The sequence below is a fragment of the Meriones unguiculatus genome, chromosome X (assembly GCF_030254825.1).
Source record: "Meriones unguiculatus strain TT.TT164.6M chromosome X, Bangor_MerUng_6.1, whole genome shotgun sequence".
NCBI lineage: Eukaryota > Metazoa > Chordata > Mammalia > Rodentia > Muridae > Meriones > Meriones unguiculatus.
The window spans coordinates 76,806,723-76,814,004 of NC_083369.1; positions in this window are offsets into that span (position 1 = coordinate 76,806,723).

A 7,282-nucleotide genomic window follows, 5' to 3' on the forward strand; every position below is an offset into this window, starting at 1 on the left:
CAGGACTCCCAGTGGAGCGAGAGGAACACCAATCAACCCACAGAAACCTCGATCCAAAGTTTACCCTGCCTACAAGAAGTGCAGGGATAAAGATAGAGCAGAGATTGAGGAAATTTCCTACCAATACCTGGCCACTTTTTGGGAGAGAGCCAACCCCTGACACTACTAACACTCTGCTATGCTTGCTGACAGGAGCCTAGCATAGCTGTCCTCTGAGAGGTTCCAGCCGGCAGCAGACTGAAACAGATGCTGAGACTCACAGCCAAACATTCGGGTGAAGCTTTGGGAGTCTTCTGGAAAAGTGGGAGGAAGGGTGGAAAGACTTGGAGGTGACAGGAGCTCCACAAGAAGACCGACAGAGCCAACTAACCGGGTCCCAGCAGGGCTGGTGGAGACTGAAGCACCAACCAAGGATCACGCATGAACTGGACCTAGGCCCCCTACACAGATGCAGCCAATAGGCAGCTCTGGCTTCATGTTGGTTCCCTAGTAAAAGGAGCGGGGGATGTCACTGACATCAACTCTGTTGTGAGCTTTTTGATCATTTCCCCCTGGCATGGCTGCCTTGCCAGGCCACAAGGGAAGAGGATGTGCTCAATGCTGATTCTACTTGATGTGCTGAGGTGAGTACTGAGGTAGGCAGGGACTGCCCTTTTCTGAAGAGTTGGGGAGGGGGGATAAAGGGAAGAGGGAGGAAGGGTGGGACTTGGAGGAGAGGAGGCAGGGGGCTACAATTGGAATGTAAAGTGAATAAATAAATTAAAGAAAGAATTTGATCTAACCTTGTCAAAAAGACCGGGTTCTCCCATCATTAAATCCTTTATGGATGCTTTCCTCCCATTGTTAAAGGCACACGGAGAGCCTTAATATAGCACTTTAAAACAACAAATTCAGGCCCTTGGCTCAGCTTTGGTTACTCTGCATCATAGCATCTGAGAACACTTGCCTGTCAACTTGACCACAGGTTAACTCTCTTTTACAACAGGAGGTGCAGTATGGGGAAGAGAATTGAATACCTAGTCCCTAGAACCCCTCTGTAAAGGTCCACTCACTGCTGTTTTATTCATCCCCACTGCAGTAAAAGATAACAGAGGTGGCTCCTTGGTTCCATCCCAGCAGAGTGAAACCCACTTCCTGGCAGCTGGAAATGTGTTCCTGATCCATCAACACCATCTGCAAGATGCAAGATGACCATCTGTAGAGTCCAAGGTGTGGCCCCAGAAAATTCAAAGAGACCAGAAGGTAAAGAAGCTTGCAGTCAAACCTGATGACCTGAATTGGATGTCCCAGTCCCTGTGGTGGAGGAAAAGCAGCAGCTCCCACAGGTTGTCCTCTGATTTTGCATGAGCATGATGACAAGCCACCTCATCCTCAGCACAATATAATAAATGAATGTAGTTTATGGCTGTTCATGGTGGAGAGAAATAAAGGAAATCACCTGACATCAAACTGTGATGGAAACACACACACACACACACACACACACATACACACACACACACACACACACACACACAAACACAAGTATGTAGTAAAATAACCATTTAAATGCTCTTTAACAAAAATCTGGGCAGCCAGGTGTGGTGGCACATGCCTGTAATCTGACCTTCAGAGAGGCAGAGGCAGGCAGACCTCTGTGATTTTGAGGTCAGCCTGGTCTATGAAGTGAGTCCAGGAAGCAAGTTCAGCTGGAAAAATGCTAATACACAAGTGTAAGGACCTGAGTGTGATCCCTGGAAGCCATGTAAAATGTGGTAACATGCAATGGTGATGCTAAGGCTAGGAAGGTGGAAACAGAACCTTGGGGATGTCCAGTCAGTCACTGTAGCCTAATCAGTAAGCCCCAAGTCCCAGGGAGAGACCCTGTCTTAAACAACAAGGTGGGTGGCTTCTGGAGAATATCAACCAAGGTTAACGTCTGGCCTACACACACACACAGAGAGAGAGAGAGAGAGAGAGAGAGAGAGAGAGAGAGAGAGACAGAGGCAGAGACAGAGAGAGACAGAGACAGAGAGAGACAGAGACAGAGAGAGAGACAGAGACAGAGAGAGACAGAGACAGGGACAGAGAGAGACGCACACCCACACTGAGACACATAATAATGCTTTACTATATCTACCTATCCATCTATCTATCTATCTATCTATCCTTCCATCCATCCATCCATCCATCCATCCATCCATCCATCCGTCTGTCTGTCCGTCCATCTGTCCATCTGTCCATCCACCCACGAATCCATCCATCTATATATCCATCTACTTACTTATCTATATAATCTGTCTGTCTGTCTGTCCGTCTGTTGGTCTGTCCATTTGTCATCCATCCATCCATCCACCCATCCATCTACCTACCTACCTGTCTGTCTGTCTGTCTGTCTGTCCATCCATCCATTCATCCATCTGTCCATCTGTCTGTCTGTCTGTCTATCTGTCCATATATTCATCCACCCACCCACCCACCCATCCATCCGTCTATATATACATCTATCCATCAACCTACCTACCTATCTATCGCTCTGTCTGTCAGTCCGTCCGTCCATCCATCCATCCATCCATCCATCGATCTATTTATCTATATCTACCTATCTACCTACCCATCTATCTAACCATCTATCTACCTATCCATTTATCTATCTATCTATCTATCTATCTATCCATCTATCTATCTATCCATCCATCCAACCGTCCGTCTGTCTGTCTATTTGTCCTTCTATCTGTCCATCTGTCCATCCATCCATCCATCCATCCATCCATCCATCCATCCATCCATCTATATATCCATCTATCCATCAACCTACCTACCTATCTATCTCTCTGTCTGTCCGTCCGTCCGTCCGTCCATCCATCCATCCTTCCATCCATCAATCTATTTATCTAACCATCTATCTGTCTACCTATCTACCCATCCATCCATCTATCTATCTATCTATCTATCTATCTATCTATCTATCTATCTATCCATCTATGTATCCATCCATCCATCTACCTACCTATCTATCTATCTGTCCATCCGTCTGTCTGTCCATTTATCTATCTATCTACCTATCAATTTAATGTATAAGTATTTTGGCGGTCTGTATGTTCGTGCAGCCAGAGAGGGTATTGGATCCCCTTGGAGTAAGTAACTGATGGTTGTTAGCTACCATGTGTGCACTGGGAAGTGAACGTTCAGATCAGTGCTTTTAGCCACGGTGCAATATCTCTGGCTCAAGGTAATGTTTTACCCTTAAAGTTTTAAAAATAGGGTTACTGAGATGTTTTAAATAAAGGGCCTTGTGTCAAGCCTGATGATCTCAGATAAATTATTGGAACCTACTTGATTAAAGGAGATGGCTTACTCTACTGGGATGTCATCTAACCTCCAAACACACACACATGCACACACGCACGCACGCGCGCACGCACACACACACACACACACACACACACACACACACACTTCTTTTGAAGGGCTGGTGACATGTCCCAGTAGGTAAATCTTGAGGTAAATCTTGAGGACCCGAGGTCCATCCTGGAACCACAAAGCAGAAAGTGAATGTTCTTTCTGTACACTTCCCCTCTGACTTCCTTGCCCTGGCAAACAGATACGTGTGCCTGCACAAAGAAAAAATTTTAAATATTAAATTAATTTATTTAGGGAGGCATGTAGATGCCACGTGAGTCATATGAAGGTTAGAGCACATCCTAATGGGAGTCCATTTAGTCCTTGCTTTTAGTTAGGCAGGTCATCAGATTTGGTGGCAAGGACCATTACCCACTGAGCCATCTTGCCAGCCCAGTAAATGTCTTTGGTTTTGCTTTGTTTTGCTTAAGAAATGTATCGGCTAATATACATGGACATCTGCTACCAAGTCTGAAGATCTGTCTTTGATTCTGGGACCCATGTGGAGGGAAGATTGAGCTGATATGGGTGAAATGTCCTCTGAGCTCCCACACTTCATTTCCCTGGACATATACAAAATTAGTAAAAAGGTTTAATTTAAAATCATTATTGTTTAATCTCTTTCTCTGTGCTGAGGTGTTTTGTGTATGTGTATGTTCACCGCGCACTTGTGTGGTGACTGCAGAGGCCACAATAGGGTGTCTTCTCTCCTGGGACTGGGGTTTTACAGATGGCTGTGAAGTGCCACAGAGTTGCTGGGTCCCTCCATGGGTGGGGAATGTAGAAACAGAAGCATTGCTGCCGAATAGACTGTCTTCCAGACTATGACGCTATTAAAAGTAAGGTTTCATTGGCCTCAGGCCCTTCCACTTCCTGCTCCTCTACATCCTCCAGAATCCTGCATTTCTCCCTATGGGTACAAATACAGGGGCATGCTCCAAAGTCCCAGGCCTTTAGGCCTGTACCAGGGAGCTGAAGAGGTAATAGCTAGCATGACCAAAGAACAGCAACCTATATTCCATCTTGAGCTTGGCTCACTGATTCCCACTTTAAGTGTCTCTGGTTTTATTGGAGAAAGGAAAGATATGGGAGTTGATCTTTTGAGGTAGGGATACAGTTTACAGTTCTATGCATGCCCTGTGGCTGGACCCTCCAGGTCCCAGAAACAAGCAAAATTCTATCACAAAAAAAATTGGGGTTGTGAAACAGGCTTCCCTGAAACACATGGCTGAATACATAGGTATGGAAGAAACCCCCTTTCAAGGGCTTGCACTACAGGAAAATGTGAGTGAATGGCCATGAAGGTAACATTTTAGATATTTCTTAAGAATGATTCTGGCCTTTAGGAAACAAGGAGAATCTGAGGTTTCAGACTCTTGGCCACAGGAAGAGACCACAGGCCACTACCACTGGGGATAGATTTACTATCCAGAGGAACCTGCCCTCCTCCGGGTCCCTAGACATCAAATGGTAAGCCCCAGCCAGACAGGTGGGAGAACAGCTTATTCTGTACTTCCTCCAAACTGGTCCAGATCCTGTGTGTTAAAATCTCCATCCTTTCTTCTTCTTCTTCTTCTTCTTCTTCTTCTTCTTCTTCTTCTTCTTCTTCTTCTTCTTCTTCTTCTTCTTCTTCTTCTTCTTCTTCTTCTTCTGGCTATTTGCCAGAGAAGAGTGCTTGGGAATACAGATATGTTGAGAGGCTAGCCTGAAGCTAAGACTGGGTTGAAGCATGCCTAAAACCCCAGATTTTCTCATTCTGAGAGTGGCAGGAGTTGGGCTGTTCCCCAGCATTTCTCTGATGCCAACAGGCCCCAATACGTAGGCTTTCTCATGTGTAGCAACTGATAAGCTCATTTATCTCCAAGGCTATGGGAGCATGTTGCTGTTTATCTGACCACTAAAACTTCCAAGGCTAGACTTCCTTTCTCTTTTTCAAATTAAATTTTTATTTTTTTATATTAGTTACAGTTTATTCACTTTGTATCCTAGCTGTAGCCCGCTTCCTCATTCCCTCCCAATCCCACCCTCCCTCCTTCATATTCTCCATGTCCACTTGACAGGGAAGGTCCTCCTCTCTTTCCATATGAACCTAACCTATCAGGTCTCATCAAGACTGGCTGCATTGTCTTCCTCTGTGGCCTGGCAATGCTGCTCCCCCCTTGGTGGGGGAAACAAAGAGCCAGTCACAGAGATCATGTCAGAGCCAGTCCCTGTTCTCCTTACTGGAAAACCCACTAGGATACTGAGCTGTCATGGGCTACATCTGAGCAGGGGTTCTCCGTTATATCCATGAATGGTCTTTGGTTGGAGTATCAGTCTCAGAAAAGACAACTGTGCCCAGACATTTTGGTTCTGTTGCTCTCCTTTTGGAGCTCCTGTCCTCTCCAGGTCTTATTATCTCCCCCGTCTTTCATAAGATTCCCTGCACTCTGCCTAAAGTTTAGTTATGAGTCTCAGCATTTGCTTTGATACACTACTGGGTAGAGTCTTTCAGAGGCCCTCCTTTCAGAGGTAGGCTTGTGCCCTGTTTCCTGTTTTCTCCTTCTTCCAATGTCCATCCCGTTTATCTCCATGCCTGATCTCAAGCTGTACTAAAAAACATTAATAATAAAAACTGCATGGTATTGGCATAGAAACAGAATGGTGGATCAGTGGAATCAAACAGAAGACCCAGAAATAAATCCACACATCTATGGATACTTGATTTTTGACAAAGAAGCCATCATACAATGGAAAAAAGAGAGCATCTTCAACAAATGGTGCTGGTCTAACTGGATGGCTACATGCAGAAAAATGCAAATAGATCCATATTTATCACCCTGCACAAAACTAAAGTCCATGTGGATCAAAGACATCGACATAAAACCAGACATACTAAATCAGTAAGAAGAAAAAGTGGGGAGGAGCCTAGAACTCATTGGTACAGGAGAGAACTTCCTGAACAGAACACCAGCAGCACAGGCTCTAAGATCAACAGTCAATAAATGGTACCTCAATGAAACTGAAAATCTTCTGTAAAGCAAAGGGCACTGTTGTCAGAATAAAACAACAGCCTACACACTGGGAAAGCATCTTCAACAACCCTATATCTGACAGAAGCCTAATATCCAGAATGTATAAAGAACTGAAGAAATTAAAAAGCAACAAATCAAGTAATCCAATTTAAAAATGGGGTACAGAGCTAAAAAGAGAATTGTCAATAGAGGAACATTGAATGGCAAAGAAACACTTAAAGAAATGCTCAATGTTCTTAGTCATCAGGGAGATGCAAATCAAAACGACCCTGAGATTTCACCTTACACCCATCAGAATGGCTAAGATCAAAAACTCTAGTGACAACATATGCTGGAGAGGATGTGGAGAAAGGGCAACCTTCCTCCATTGCTGGTGGGAATGTAAATTTGTACAACCACTTTGGAAGTCAATCTGGTGCTTTTTGAGACAATTAGGAGTAGTGGTTTCTCAAGATCCAGCTATACCACTCCTAGGCATATATCCAAAAGATGCTCAAGTATACAACAAGAACATTTCTTCAACTATATTTGTAGCAGCTTTATTTGAAATAGCCAGAACCTGGAAACAACCCAGATGTCCCTCAACGGAGGAATGGATACAGAAACTGTGGTAAATTTACACAGTGGAGTATTACTCAGCAATTAAAAACAAGAAATCATGAAATTTGCAGGCAAATCGTGGGATCTAGAAAAGATCATTCTGAGTGAGGTATCCCGGAAGCAGAAAGACACACACGGTATATACTCACTTGTAAGTGGCTACTAGACCTATAAGACAAGATAATCATACTAAAATCTGGACACCTAAGAAAGCTAATCAAGAAGGAGGACCCTGGGTTAGATGATCAATCCTCATTTAGATGTCCTTTCTTTTCTATTTGACCCTA